The sequence below is a fragment of the Melozone crissalis genome, unplaced genomic scaffold (genome assembly GCF_028551555.1).
Source record: "Melozone crissalis strain CALT ecotype California unplaced genomic scaffold, PUWL_Pcris_2 ptg000002l_1, whole genome shotgun sequence".
NCBI classification, from domain to species: domain Eukaryota; kingdom Metazoa; phylum Chordata; class Aves; order Passeriformes; family Passerellidae; genus Melozone; species Melozone crissalis.
In genome coordinates, this window is record NW_026535780.1 from 25,699,873 (window position 1) to 25,716,627 (window position 16,755).

Genomic DNA, 16,755 nt, shown 5'->3' on the forward strand with positions numbered 1-16,755 from the left:
ACAGGCAAACATATGCTTCTATTGCTTGAAATACATGCTACAGAAGCCACAGAAAGTCCCTGGCAGTGTGAGCTGCTAGGTTTGCAGCTGATGTCAGTAGCATGGTGGTGATGGAGAGGAAACATACGGTAACACTGGGTTTTACTGCAAACAGAAACAGAAACATACTTAAGGCTACTATCACAATGATGTGTTGAACAGAAATAATTCCCTCTACTCTAATCTCTCACCAAATACAGCACAGAAGAGATACATTAATCTGCTACTACCATTTTCTGTTAAAACTATTTTTCAACACAATACTTATTAGAACAAAATCACCCACCAATGCTTTTTTCTCATGCAAATCTGAAATGAAACTTTTCAGTTATTAGATTTATTACAATTTTTTTTATTAAATGAAAGCCAAATTCTTGCTACAGGAAAAAATTTCACTCTCTCACCAGCTATATAAATGCTAAGATTTCCTGTTGCTGCAGAAACTACCACTTTTGTCCAAGTTCATGGCTCTATAAAACACAACATTAATTTATAAAATGTAGAGGCTGAATTAATTTCAAGCTTGAAATAACTAGAGATGATCAATATTTTAAATGGACATATAAACACTGAACTATGCTAAATGATAATGCAAATTATTTTCATATCTTTGAAGATTGATGAACATCTTAAAAAGTAAAATACAAAATTAGAAGTTATCTTAACTTTTTCCCAACACCTGGACAAAGCCAAGGTTAGAGAAATTTGCTTAATTCAAAATGTAACCTAAAATAAAAAAATCTTTTTCTCCCTACGCAAACAGACTTCCCAGGTTTGGCTGAAGCCAATAGCAGAAATGCTAAAACTGGTTCTTAAGGGATTTTTTTTCAGCACTGAAATACAGGGACTCTACAGAGAAAGTAATATTTTAAAAGTTTTTAAGATTTACAGAAGTAATCAGACCCGCTGATGCTTATCTTTACTGAATTGCTGAAGCTTGTGGTGTTTGTGTATCTTTATTTAAGGATCTGTTTTACAGACATTGAAGTTTGGAAAAGTTCAGTGAACATTTGTTGGAAATTTGATTTATCTTTAAATTGATTAATCATGTTTGAAAATCCAGTAAAGGAGACCCACACAACTACAGTAAAATTTAAACTTAGTACTTCTTCCAAAATATGCTTGGAAGTTCCGAAAGTCTCGTAAATATATTTTGTTGAAATCCATGCAGATATAGTGTAAAAGTGGATTTCATAAATCTATGCTTTAGTTGTACTGAGGGTGACATTAATTATACACTGTCATCCACATAGGTTATACATTATCCTAATTAACTGTTTTAGATAAAATGGAAATAGAAAGCTTCATGTATCAGCATGCTGTTCATGCTTGCTTTTACCCTGATGGCTACTGTAGAGATACTGAGTTTTTCTTACCAAGCAGTGTCATTGAAAAATGTCATTTACAGGCCGCAGTAGAATATTTATCACACAGTTCACTTAATTGAAAGTCATTAATCATAAGTAACTACAAAAGTTACTAAAATCATAGATAGACTTATGTTAAAAATTTATATTAATCTTAATGAGATAAGTTAGTGTTTGGAAATTAATGTGTCTAAAGGGCATATACTCCATGTATATGGAGTGTTTTGATTTGGGTTTCTTGTGGGGTTTTTGGTTGCCAACAGAATTCCTGACTGAAATATGACTACCGAACTTACTTTTTCTAATCAAATTGGATGTTGAATAAGGCGCAACATGTAATCACCATTAAGAAATTATTTAAATACTTAATTGGACAAAACATCTTGGTTGAATAACATTTTTTCCTCATATTTCCACTGGCATAACAGTAAACTGAAACTGTGAAAGGCATTTTTCAAATATCATAGAATGATAGAAAAATTTATGTTGGAAAAGACCTTTAGGGTCATCAAGTTCAATCATTAATCCAGTACTGCCAAGCTCACACTAAACCACATGCTACTAAGCACCACATCTCCACAGGCTGTAATACCTCCAGGGATGCTGGCTCAACCACCTCCCTGGGCAGCCTGCTGTAATGCTTGACAATTATTTCTGGGAAATTTTTTTCTCCAATTATCCAATGTAAAGTCCCCTCATGCAGCTGTTTCTTCTTGGCACTTGTTACCTGGGAGAAGAGGCTGACCCCCCAGCTACAACCTCTTCTCAGGCAGTTGTACAGAGGGATAAGGTCCCACCAAGCCTCCTTTTCTCCAGACTGAACACCCCCAGCTCCCTCAGCTACTCCCCACAAGACTTGTGCTCCAGACACTTCCCCAGCTCCTCTGCCTTCACCAGGACATGCTTCAGAAATCTCTAGGCGGTTTGTTGAGGTTTTTTTTCCTGTGTGAAGAGCTTGAATATAAGGAAATTAATAATTATTGATAAAGGTGGAAATAGTCTGCAATTAATTTTTTTATCAATTTGTTTTGATTATTTATTCTGTTCTAGCAGTGCAATCTTCTTTCACAATCGTGCCCCTTGCAGCATTTGCAGTTTGTGTATTATAATTTTTTCCAGTTGTTAATGACCTAGGAACCCTATCAAATCTTACTACAGCATTGGTTTAATGTGGATGGAATGGAATGAGTTTGCAGCTGCCAACAGACTACAATGTAAAGAAATAACTTAATGAATAACACATTAAAATAAATATTTTGGGTTCTGCATGAGATTTTCAAGATTTATGCTGGGATTCATGTCAAGAAATGTGTGCTTCCCACTGCGTGAATCCCAGAGGAAAATGCAAGGATGTTTTGGGGAATATTACTTTCAAAGCAAAAAGTTAATCAGGATTTTCTTTTTCTTACCTGTGTTTGAACTTGATCAGTCCTGATGGATAAGCCATTTCACTGTTTATGAATTTCCTCTAATCAGAATAAAGGGCTTTATCTGGTGGCTATGTACTCAGACTCATGACATCAGTAAACAGCAAGAAAAATTGAAAAATCACTTTGTGGAGGTGACAGGAGAAGCAATAATTTCCAAATATGGAAATAATAGAAAATAGTATAAAAGACAACATAATTGTCATGATCTCTTTCTGACCCTTATATTTTAATTTTTTTTTTTATGGCTTTATGTCATCTTAAAGAGTGTGCAATCATAATGAAACAAGAGTGACTCGACCCTCAGTGAGAGCTCTGGTGGTCCTGCCTCAACGAAGTACTGACAATGTGCTTAAAAGAAAAAAAATTACTTGGGTACATTGCAAAATGAGTAAAAAAAGTCTGTGCAAAAAAATTAAAATGGAGGATGGGAAGGAGAAGAAGAAAAAAGATGGGGATGAGAAAGCCAAGGCTTCTCTTATTCATATAGTATCCTTCACACCAGCATTATTCATTTTTTCATTAAAGATTTATTAAATTAGAAACTAGTTGTAGAATAAAAGTACTTATATACACAAGTGCATCCTACCTTCAGTCTGAATAGTGTGCAACAGGCTTGCCTTGATCCCTTCACTCATTAGTGTCTGTATTGTACAATATGCAACACTTCTGGCTTTTATCTCCATTATCACACTAAGGTTAGGCTTTCAGTATAAGGGCAAGTATTTAGGAAAAGGCAACAAATTTTATAAGTGACTGATGCATAGAGAGTTTCTGTGAAATGTTTATAGCTATTTGAAAAATAAATATTGGCTTCACTGTTTCCTTGGTTTTCTTAATGCAAAATTAAGTTTAAAAAATGCCAAAATGAGTTATGTGGCACTAAGACCTTGGTAGAAAAATATAAACAGACTATTAAAACATATTTCAACTCCCTTGGCGTCATTTGTGGCCAACAAACAGTCATCTGTGAGTGAAAGGTTAACTGACTGTCACCCATTTATGATCCAAGTCCTTTCCTGGTGCCACACTGACCAGGCTAACAGTGCTCAGCATGTTTTACATGCCTTTTTCACCCTAAAAACCCAGGTCATGACCTAATAAGAGCTGTGATTCACAGTAATGACTCCTTTGGTTCAAATGGCATTGAGGTAGGTGCAAAGAAGTTTTACTTCGGTGCAGCTGAATTATAATTCTAAATAAAAGAAAACCAAACATGATCAGTGCACATGCACTTGGGTCAAGAGTTTTTAGCTGTTCCAGCACTGATTTTAAACTGAAAACACTTCAGCCTCTAGGATCTGATGAAACAGAGGACTGGAGACCAAACTCGGTACGGTAGCAGGCACTTTTCTTTCTTTTTCTGATTAGGCTTTCATTGTTTTTGAGTACCTCCTTCTTGCAGATATTTGCAGACCAACCAACCTATGAAAACTTTGCTGTATTGGATATCACAATAAGTTTGTGTTCTGACATTCAAAGTTTTTATCTGTTGGAAAGTTGATGTAAATTAGCAGCTCTTCAGACATGGTGCATACCTCTGCTTTGTGGTCTAACTCATCTGCTGCATTTCTGCTGTGGATCAAATAATGAATAATATCTCTTTTTATTACCATTACCTTAGAGATAGAGACAGCTAAATCAAGTACTCATTTGATAGGACAAAAATCCCAAATCTCAAATCCAAGAGAACAAGAAACCTAAAGATTGGTGCAATAAATGACTACTGAAAAATCTTGGATGATCTCTTTGCCAGATTCTCTTCAGGCCCCACAGGTACCTTTAGTCTTTGACTGATGAAAGAAGGAAACTCACAAAAAATACCACACCACTTTGCTGGTATTTGCTGAAAATATAGTGAATCAGTGCAGAAAGTGTTCTCAGGATCAAGCTCTAGAAACCTTGCCAGTAGAGTTGTTAATGATAAAAGGATGGAGAAAAACCGCTGACATTGGTTGGCTGGGAAGCTGGTAACAGATTTCAGAGACTTTAACCATGTACATTCTAGATTAAATAGGGGTCACTCTAAGACTTCGTGCTTGTGTTTTTCCAGCAGATGAAAGCTTGCTCTGTCAGTTCTCTCTGAGCAGACATGAGCTCATTCTGCCCACACTCTATCCTGGCTGGAAGCTGAACTGTCGCAATAAGCGCGACACTGAGCCTACTCACAGGCAGGGTATTTTAGCCTGGGCTCAAAGCCACATGGGCAGGTCCACCAGGCTTCTCCTTAGCTCAGAGAGTGGGCAGAGAGTCAGCAGCTGAGGGGGCACACAGAGCCCACACTCTCTGAGGAGGGGGCCTCAGGTCCCATTCTTGGCTTCTGCATCGTGGAGATCTAAGTTTGAATGCTTAGCTCATGGTGACAATTGTGGAAATTTCAGAAAACTTGGCAAATAGCAGTTTTTGGTTTTTTGTTTTTTGTTTTTTTTTTGATCTGGAAATATTGTCACTAATACTAAATAAATTTGTCATAATCTTGTAAGCATTTAGTGGTTGACTTCACTTTGATGGATATCTTGATCGTCCACAGGAAAAATATAATTTTTCTCATTGAAGTCAGAGACACATCTCATTTTTTGTACTCAGATTTTCTACCTTTCAAGACTAGCATTTGGAAGAGTAATTTTTTTCAGTTTTGATTAAAGTTATGGGAAGAATAATGTCCAGGTTAAATATTTTGAGCTGGACCAGAATTTGATCCTGAAAATGCCCTGCCCTTTACACTTGCACAGATAATAGGGAACAGAATTATGCAACCAGGGAATCTTCATTAAAGAAAATTTTTAATACAACGTTTTTTAATTGTGAAATATTTTCTAATTATGAATTTTACTGTGAGAGTTTTTCCTCAATCTGCATTTTAATTTTGAATTTGTTTTTCTGCTTGCACACTTAAGATAGATGCATTATGCTGCAATTCTTAATTTTCTGCATATCAGCGATTAACAAATATTAATGAAACTCTAAATTTTCACACCGTAGTGTTGTATCTATCTGCAACGTTTCACATGTCCTTACATATATCCATTAGACTTTGTACACAAATTTTTGCTAATTTACATTCTGAATATTATTATAAGTTGCAGAGGGTATTAACATATACAAGAATTTATTTAATTAAAGCAGTGAAAAAGTTACAAGAGCACACAACCTCCAATTAAGAAAATTATTGTACCAAAAAAATTATTATATTATAAATTTTTTATAGAAATTTAGGTAAGTAGCACATCACTTAAGTCCAAGTGATGGATAGTCTGAATTTAAAAACCACATGACCTTGCAGATGTCTGAATATTCTACAAAGAACAGTTTCGACATTAAAAAATTCTTCATGGGTGGCAAATATCCAGAAGAGCCTCAGCTACACAAGATCCTTTTATTCAGGAGCTGTTTCATGTCAAAACCCAGTGGAGATGAAGAAACAATGTTGCTGACTTCTATATCAAAATCTACACCAACAAAAATAGTACTTTTTAGCTCTTGGTAGATGCTTTGATGCAAGTAGTTTAAAGAAATGCAGTTATTTTTGGTATTATTACTGATAGAAGTGGGAACTCTTACACTGGGGACAATCAAGTCCATTCAGCACAGGATTTGATAAATTTTGCTAAAATACTTGTTTTAAAATTCTTTCAGAATGTAAATGTAGAGGTGGCATAAAGCAATAAAGGTTTAAAAGAAAGTAACACTTTGCAAGAAGACTGATATTGTAGATAGTGAAGATAATGAAAACAAAAGGAAAATAGTCATTTTAAATTGGAGAAGCAAAAGAACAGGTCAATATTATGTTAAAGCCTGTGCAGCTTTCTGTTAGGTGCCACAAAACACTCTGTCTTCCCCTGTTAGCTGGGACAGACCTTGTGGAATCTGCGCTGAACTGCAATATGTAAAAAGGAGATCACTACTGAGTTTCCTCTGATAATTTTTCTGCCAATGCTTACATTCATTAAAGAGTTCTCTCGGACCTCAGACTCATGTACCTGTGCAGCAAGTACCTAGCCCTCATGTACCTGGCCCTCAGCAAGGATTTGATAACACTGCTCTGTCTAGAATTACATTGTTCTCACATAAACCTACTTTTTTTTTTTTTTTTAAGTTTCTTCACTGAGTAGTAAGTGGTTGAGCTACTAGTTGCTGTTACTCTCAACTTTTCATGTAAAAATTTGCTGACCTGAGTGACTACTACCCACCACAGGAGTTAGGCTTTTATAGACTCAGCAAGAGAAAGATTTAAAACCACAAAACTTCCCTCAGCATGCCATAACCAGCAACATGTGTCCTGCTGCAAATAAATTACTCAAGATTCACTGAGCCTCAAAGAGAGTACAGATGTATGTAGCAGAATAGTATCCACTGGTTCATAACATAATTACATAATTTAATAAAAACCTTTTTAATTCAAAACAAGACATGGAGCCGGGAGCATAATCTTAGAAATCCCTCTTGCACTTCATTGACAAGAGACCTGGTACCTATTCATTCACTGAGCAGTGAATTCAGCCCTGCACAGTGTCAGGGATTCATGAGGAGCCTGTTCCCCGGCGCGAGGGATTGCTGCTTTCTCTTGGGAAGCAATAGCTAAAGTCTGGATACCCTCTGGCAAATGAATGCATTAACCCAAGGCCTTTCATTTCTTTCCTAAGACAAGACATTGTCTCTACCTTCAGGCTGTGGGCTGTGAACTGTCAGGGGATATAAATGGAGGCCTTGCTATTTTCAGAATTTCCTAATGGTTAACTCTAGGCAGCTCTGTGCTTTCCATGTTGCCTGATTTGGCTTCTGTCTAAGCAGCTTATCTCTCCCCAGGCATGCACAGAGAATCGAGTGTCTCAGATGGGGTCCTGCAGTCTGCTCCTAGGGCTCAACAGCTTTAATATTAGCACTGAAAATCTTTATCTCACCTACCTGTAGGAAAACATGTGAATAATCCCTTACATTCATTAAATCTAGGATGATGTCTAAGACTAAAAAATTGTTACAAATTTTTTTTTTTTTTTGCCTAAAGTTTGAATTGATGTTTTTCTTTTATTGTAGATAAGCTTTATGGGAAAATAAGATACTTTTGTTCTTGCTCATATATTTTCCATTTCTTAAAAAAGTTTAGTAGTCTGGAGGAGGAGATAATGTCATGCCCACTGTGTTCCATAGTGATAGCTGTGGTGGAACATATTGGAAAACAAGTTCCTCTTTCAGTTAAGTGGCTGAAAAGCCCTAAAATGCCAAAGAAAGGAAAGATTCTTGAATCACAAGAGCAAAATCAAACTTAATTACTGAAAGTCTCATACTAATGTCCTATAAAAACTATTGGAAGGTGGGTTCTGCAGGCATGTGAAACTGAATATAAGGAGAATTATCCAGTATTGATGAAGGAAATATATCAATTTGGAGAGAAGGTAATTGAAAATTAACCTGTTAAGGGAAAAGGATAGAGAAAATCAAGACTGAAGACATCATTAATTTAGAGACAGCTTGTAAGACCTAATAATGAAAATAGATAACTGATATCTACCTATTATTGATGAATAAATGGATACACCAAAATGGTTAGGCCATTGTCACATCAAATTCTGAATGTGACTTACACTGGAGGCATTGCCTTCCTCCTTGGAAACAAGGCTGCTGTACCACCAACAGTGTATATCTAGCAAAGCTTCTACATTGGTGTTTTTCTAAAACCTTAAGGAAATAATTTTCTTGTATTTACGGAACATCAATGTTGATTTTCCCCCATGTCCAGGATACTGGATTGTTTAGAAGTTCTAGTGATAATGTCTGATAAATTGTATAATTTTTGAGGTGCCTTTGCATATATGAATCCTTTCAAGTATTTAGTAAATAATATAATGAAATAATAGAATCATAGAACACTGTGGGTTGGAAGGAGCTTTGAAGTTCATCTAGTCAAAGCTTCCACTCCAGTGAGCAGGAACATCTTCAATTAAATCAGGTTGCTCAGAGCTCTGTCCCATCTCACCTGGAATTTTTCCAGAGGGCATCTATCACTAATTTGAGAAACCTGTTCCAGTATTTCACTATCTCATTGCAAAATATTTGTTCCTTAAGCCTAGTCTTAATTTATCCTCTTTCAATTTAAAACCATTGTCCCTTGTCTTATGGCAACAGGCCCTATAACAACTGTCCCAGCCTTTCTTCTGAGCCCCTTCTAATTCCTGAAAAACTTCTCTAAGGTTCCCTGGAGCCTTCTCCAGGCTGAACAACCCCAAGTCTCTCAGACTTTCTTCTCAGGAGAGGTGTTTAAGTCCTGTGATATTTTTAATGGCCCTCCTCTGGACCTGCTCCAGCAGGTCAATGTCTTGTGCTCTGAGGGATCCAGAGATTAATGAGGTGTACCAGATGAGGTCTCACCAGAGCAGAGCAGAGGAGCAGAATCCCCTTCCTTGCCCTGCCACACCTCCCTGGCCACATTGCATTTGATGCAGCCCAGGACACATTTTGCTTTCTGGTCTGCAAGCACACATTGCTGGGCCGTGTCCAGCTTCTCACCCCCCAGAACCCCCAGGGCCTTGTCTTGTGGCTGCTCCTGATCTGTTCATACCCCAGCCTGTGTTGATATTGGGTCTTGCCCTGATCCAGGTCCAGAACCTTCCTTCCAGATCAGGATCTTCACCTGACTGCCATGACTTTTCAAATATTACAGAGTAGCTTGGAAACTCCATCAGCCCATTCCCTCAGGACTCTGGGATGCATCTTGTCAGGTCCCATAGCCTTATGTATGTTCAGGTTCTTCAGATGGTCACAAAACTGATCTCCTCTTAGAGTAGGAAGGACTTTTCTTCCTCAGTCCCCTTTTTGTGGTATATCTGCCCAAGAGCTGTGGGAACAGACATTGCCAGTGAAGACTGAGGCCAAAAAGATTTATTGAGTACCTCAGCCTTCTTTTCATCTCTTGTTACCAGTTTTGTCAGTCTTACACATGGGGAAGAGTATACTTTATTTGACTTTCTTTCTCTTGCTGACACACCTGTAGAAGCCCTTCTCATCATTCATTGCATCCCTTGCAATTTCATCCCTATATAACCAGGCAGCATACCTATACTTTTTCCAGGATATCTGACTGTGCTTCCACTGCCTGTGCATTTCCTTCTTACCCTTTAGTTTGACCGACAAGTCTCAACTTAGCCACGGTGCTCTCTTGTCTTTCTTCACCTGTGGATTTCTTGCACCTGTAGATTACTAGATCTTGAATTTTATGTGAAGTGTCCTGAAAGATCTATCAGTCTGTTCTGTGTCCCTGAGGACACATTCCCAGGGGCTCCTATTAATTAACTATTTGACTGGAGGTTTCTTTCATAAAATTCAGGGTCTGACTTTACTCTTTGCCTGACCCATACCTCTCAGGATACAAACTCCACCAAGGCATGAGCAACCTGGTCTAGAGGGAAGTCTCCCTGTTTTTGACAGTGCGTTGGAACTAGATGATCTTTAAGGTTTCTTTCAACGCAAACCATTCTATGATTCTGTGATTCTTTGACCACTGAAATGCAGGCTGCTTCCAATCTTGATGTCAGTGATTAGCTGGCTCACTTTTGATGGTGACCATCACCCATCCTCTCTGATAGGGCTGCTTATTACCTGGCCTAAGAAGTTATCCTCCATGCGCTTTAGAAGTCTCCTGGATTGTCTACAGCTCAGTATGATAATTTTTCAGGAGGTGTTGGAGTGACTGGAGTCTCCCAGCAGGACAAGAGCCTGCAAGTGCAATGTTTCCCATGGCTAGAGCAAGAAGACTTTGTCATTGGCTTTCTTTGATCAAGTGGCCTGGAGCAGACACCAACAACCAGCCTCCCTTTGTTGCCTCAGTCTCCAATTCTTAACTGTAAGCTTTCAACCTGTTGGTGTCTGTCCCCCCAGAAAAAACTCTTTGCAGGGTATCCATTTATTGATGTAGAGGGTAATGCCTCCACCCCTCCTCCTTCCTTGCCTGTCCCTTCCGAGCAGCCTGTGTTCCCTGACAGCCACTCTCTAGTCAGGGGATTCATCCCACCAAGTTTCAGTAGTGGCAAGTAGGTCTTGTTTTTCAAGTGGCACAGTGGCTTCCAGCTCCCCTCTGTTGCCCATGCTGTGTGCACAGGGCTGTCAGCTGTGCCACCTTCTTAGAGGAATAGCCCTTAATCCTTTTGAGACATTTCAGTGGCATTTCTCTCTTGGCTTCTGTTACCTCAGGAGCTCCTGGCTCAACTTCAGAAGATGCATTGCTCTGCAGAGTAGCCAGCATGTCTCAATGCATTCTCATTTGATTCCAAAACAGAGAAGAAGTCAACCTCTGTTCCTGCTCCACAGTAGTCACAGCTATTGTATATTAAACTATAAATTACTTTAATGAAGTTAGAAGTGGGAAATGATTAGCTGTGGATGGATAATGTATATTGGGATTTACATGGATTAAGATAATTTTTTTTTAATTAATAAATTCCATGAGCATATTTACATCGACTCTCAGTCAGAGAAATTGTTATATTTAATTTCTGCTTACATTTGGAGATACTGCATGAACTGCCAGTGAATTTTAGTCACTGATATGATATAGGAACACTGGCATGTTTCCAGAAAGACCTCTGGTTAATGGGCATTGGATTGAATCCTTGCACTTCAGTCTTCATAGAATATTATTGGACTTACAGTATTGTTTAAAAAAAAACCAAATTATTTAAGCCAGATATTTATATATATACACATAAAAATGTTAAATATTTTTATCCATATTATTGATTTTAAACCACTGATTGGTAAAAATATTTTTATGTCATAGAAATTATGCATACCACAGATACCACTCTGTCTGTTAATAGGATTTTACATGGATATTCCCTCTGAAGTAGATTTGCAAATTGAATTTCATCTTCCAAAGAAAAGTGAATATGTACAGGCTTTTTGCATTTTTGCAACATGACTATTTTCTAAATTATTCTGTCATTTTCAAATTTGGTGAGAAAAGTACTGGGTTCTGGGCACAGAGGGTCCCAAGAGGTTTTGTGTTTATTTTTTCACTTTGCTACAGATTTCCTATATATCTTCCTCTGTACTTTCCCTTCTCCATTTGAGAAAAGACTGAATAGATCCTTCAAAGTTTTACTGTGATACAAATCACACAGAAGTTAATTAGACAGCTCACAAATTTACAAGTCAGATTGATCCCCAATTTTACCTAAAAAATTCAAGGGCCACAAGAAGAAAGTATTACTTATACAGTTACATCACTAAAAGGCCTGGGTAATAACAAGAACCACATCAACATTTAAAAATGGGATTTTGTACACCAAGGAAGTGACAGTGGCCTATTTTTGTCCTGTTTTCTGAAACAACAATACTACGTGGAATATTTTTTTAAAGTAAAGGTACATAAAACCATCTGTCCACATAAAATTTTAATACTTATTTTACTATCTATTACAGAATTTTCAGCACTAAAATTTAAAGACTGTAGAGACAAATATATTTTTCTCTATTTTACAGAAAGATAAGTGAGGATTTTTGCAAGAAATTCCATCATTAGTTCAACAATGATATAAATAGCCTCAACTTTAAAAAAAGAAAATTCCAAGGTGAACATTATTATCAAGGCTTCTGGCAGCCGACTATCTGATTTGTCTATGAAAACAGAGAGAAATAATACTATTGCTGTAACTAAAAGTACAAACTTTTAATCAAACAAAAGCTAAAAGTCCAATATTCTACTCAGTGAATTGAAAACTCTCTTCTACCAGGTCCCATAAACTTTACCAATTCTTAGTTTACTTTCAACAACTGATCTTGTTTCCTAAAGCAAAGCCTGGAGAGACAGAGGATATTGGAAAGCTTGGAAACTGTCACCTAGATTTACAGGGCTTGGAAGATCATGTCAGCAGTTTGAAGTGATTTTAATAATTTTAAGAACTACCTCTCTTCTTTTCAACAAATTTCATCAACTTGTTCCTCTGTGGACCCACATACCTGACTCCTCCCCACGTGACTATCATTGCCCTGTCAACAAATCTCTTGTGCTCCTGATGGATCCATGCTCACTCCATTTTCTCATGAGGTTTTATAATCACTTTCTCATGCTCATTCCAATATAAAATCACTTCTTCATTTTAACTACCACTTAAGGTCAGACACCACCTTAAGTCCAAACTGACTCAGGGAAGTTCAGAGGTTTTCTCTCCACCATCAGTTTTCACCTACATCAATCCCAAAGTCTTGCTCATCTGAGCAGAACTATCTGATCATTTAATCATATTTCTCCATGGACAGGACCAAAGTTTGTGAATCATTGCAGCAATAGCAAACTTTTCTAACTAAAAGAATGATCAACTACCAGAGTATATTGTCTTAGGGAGATGACTGTTTATTAAACTTCTCTAATGGTTCTGAAGTAAAAATAGCTCAGACAATTCCAAAATGCAGTTCCCCCTTTCTTCACCCCTTGCTTTGCTTGGAAGTGCTTCTCCTATATCATGAGTTGAAAAAACCCAGATGTATCTACAGGCTGAAATTATTACTGTTCAAAATTCAGCATCAATATATCTGTTTTCATAAACTAATATGCAGGATTATGAATTGTGGTGCCTGAAATCCTAACACATGGTTACTTTTCCCATTCAGTTTTGGAGGATCTGAGGACATGGGTCAGAGCAGCAGTGTATCATAGCTGTACATCTCCAAAGAACATCAAACAATGTCAAGAGGGCTAGGCAGACTCTACACAGGAAAAGAGGAGAGGTCGTGTGTCTTTCAGGATTCTCTTTCAACTCATATTTTTATAGTTCTATAAATAATTCCTAATTATATTAAAAAACACTGCACTAAATGGGAGATCTGCGAGATCTGGCTCTTCTTACTGCATGGAAATTTTACTTGCCACAGTCTAAGTTGCATAGACTCTGACAGAGATATTGTCATCATATTTACAGATAGTCTCTGTGTAATCATCTGGTGTAGATAAGAAACCTAAGGATGTTCTAAAAAACGTAAATCATTTAGATACTTTTATTAAAGATTTCACATATGGTGCAACATTTGATTTTCTCTTTCAGTTATCATTTATCATTATACATTTACTAATTCAGTAACCATCTTCTCATCTCAACCTTCTTCCCACTCATCATCTGGGATAAATAGATTTTATTCTGATTTCCCAGAAAACCTATTGTAGCTGTCTCATTTTGAAAGAGAAACAAGTATATTTGAACTTACATGTGTTCAGCATTACTCTCTTTAATAATAGATTCTTCAGACTAATAAAAAGTAGTAAAAAGAATACAAAAAGCCCAGAGAAAAAACAGAACCCTTCTAAAATCACCAACTGGGAATTATCCAGACTGAATTGAACTTTGCGCAATGTTGAGGCTGGATTTTGGAGGAAAAACATGAAAATGATTTTTGATATTTTCTCAAGCAGATTTTATCACTTCATGGTCTTTTCTTTTCTTTTCTTTTCTTTTCTTTCTTTTTCTTTTTCTTTTTCTTTTTCTTTTTCTTTTTCTTTTTCTTTTTCTTTTTCTTTTTTTCTTTTTCTTTTTCTTTTTCTTCTTTTTCTTTTTCTTTTTCTTTTTCTTTTTCTTTTTCTTTTTTAACTGTATTTGAGCATAAGACCTGGAACCTTTTTTTTTTTTTTTCATATCTTCCAAACATAAAAGGTACTGCCATAGCAAAATTAAAGATGTTCCACTTCTTGAGATTTTCATTTCAGTGCCCTTTTTCAATTTCAGATTTTCTTGATCCACTTACCAGACCAGCTTAGAAACTTGTCTCTTTACTGGTTACTATTACTTAGCGAACTTTGATTATTTGAAACTAATGTGAATCTAACCAGGGTACAATTACATATTTTTGCTAACAGAAACAACATTTAATGTGGGCTGTTACAAGAAACAAGCTCCCAAAATAAGACAGCATCTGTTTTGTTTGGCAAAACTACTTCAAATAACAGTAACTAAAGTTTTGAAAAGGTGTGCTGTTCTGTATTTGAGGTATTGAAAGCAAACATGGAAAATGCCTGAAAGCTGGGAAGGAAAGGTGCTGGGAGCAGGAGTTTGGGAATTGTGGTTTTCAGCTTCAGAGGAATAATTTAAATCCTTAATGGCAGCTTCTCAGATAAAGGGAAAACAGCCTTCTCTGAAGGGTGGCCAGCTGTTTAGTACTCAATAATTAGGTTTTTATTCAGCCAGCCTTCTGGAATTGCTGCTATCACAGATAGTGATGCTGGCAAGCAAAATAAAGAGTTTTATGTTGTAGAATACATTCCTGTAAAAAATTATAGAATAGCCTGACATAATTTTGGTTTGAAAAATATCTGTTGGGCATATATTTGTCTGGACTAAGCACTAGTGCATTTGTCAAGCATGAAAAACAGTTCAGACTTGCATGTGGCTTACACATAATTATTTCCAGAACTATCACCATGTTACTCAGCTATTTTCTTTAAATATTCCGATATACCTGAATAAAAATAATAGAGGAATTAATCTGAAACCCAAAGGGCCAACATAGATGGACTTTTTTACTTTATGTTTTCATCTCTGCTTATTTCAGAAAAATATGAATGAAACTGATTTCCCATTTCCTCAACAGAAGAGCTTCAGTTGCACCATAAGAAGTGTGAGCAAATCTCATTCTGGCCTTCATTTACATTATAGAATAGGACAGGAGCCCAAAGTGAAGTCAACAGCCTCCAGTCAAATTCCTTTTGATTTTTGTGAAAAAGTGGCTTCGACATGGGCAGCAGAATTATGCCTGTTAATCAACATTAAACTCTTTGAGGCCTGTATGCCCCCTCTGACTTAATTTCTACAGGCTTGAATTATATCTCTTTTGGTTTTCTTGATCAGCAAGACTAATTTACATGGATCCTTTTTTACATGTTTTTCCATGTTCAGAAAATGTTATTTATATTGTGAAAGATCTCCTTTTTTATCATGAAAGTGGGTTCCCTTCCCTTCCCTTCCCTTCCCTTCCCTTCCCTTCCCTTCCCTTCCCTTCCCTTCCCTTCCCTTCCCTTCCCTTCATTTTGAAATATAACAACACAATTCTCTTGCTATTTTGCCATGAATGAACACTGAGGATTCCTGAGAAATAAATCCTCACTAAACACGAGCTTTAATATGGAAAATTTTCAACGGCCTTCCAACAACAATACGTTGTCCTTAGTTCCGAATGAATACGAGCTAAAAAAACCCTGGTTTTTAGCAAATTCAGTGATTTTAAATTCATCCCATGAACAGTACTTTCCTCGGATTCATCATAAATTTTTGAGCTATGTATAACTGCCCTTCAACATTTTTCTTCATTTGACAAGGAATTGTCTCATCTTTTCCTTTTGAACAACTTCTACTTATGTTTAAGACCCCACTTTTACGCTGCTCTTTTTATGTTTTGTATAAATCGTTCTTGCCTCTCTTTTGAGCAATATCCTTTACTTATATCTGTTCTTTGACCAAAACTACCTCAGAATAGGTGCTCCACCTTTCCTGGTTTGGGGCAATGGCTTTCCACAGGCAGTGCCGGGCACAGCACGTTGGGGATAGAGCTGTCCATTGTGTGCAGAGGGACGGCCCTTGCTTTCTGCAGGAGCTGAGCTCCTACTGATTGCTTCTAAAGGTGTCCTCTGCTCAGGTACCCCACTCACTGCTGTGCCCCAGAGGGCAGGGGCACTGCTCGGTGTCCCACCTGGGCACAGCCCTGTCAGCAGAAAGAGCAAATTGCTCTCACCTCCATTTCGCTGGGGACCCGGGGGGAGGGAGGCAGTCAGCATTTTTGAGAATCATATTACTTGAATTTGAAGATCTGAATACCGACTTAGTTTCACATGCCTTGAATGTTTGAGTTTACAATGTATCTGTTTCTCTCCTGAGTCTTGTGCTAATTAGATGTGCTGTAATAAATAATTGGATATTTTTATGGGTTTCATTTTTTTTTCTTGCATT

At 37.1% G+C, this 16,755-nt stretch overlaps 1 protein-coding gene across 1 annotated transcript in view; it reads right to left on the minus strand.

Annotated features, from left to right (window-relative positions):
* Positions 1 to 16,755, minus strand: part of ANGPT1 (angiopoietin 1) — a 149,036-nt gene that overhangs the window by 17,044 nt on the left and 115,237 nt on the right. The window lies entirely within an intron of this gene.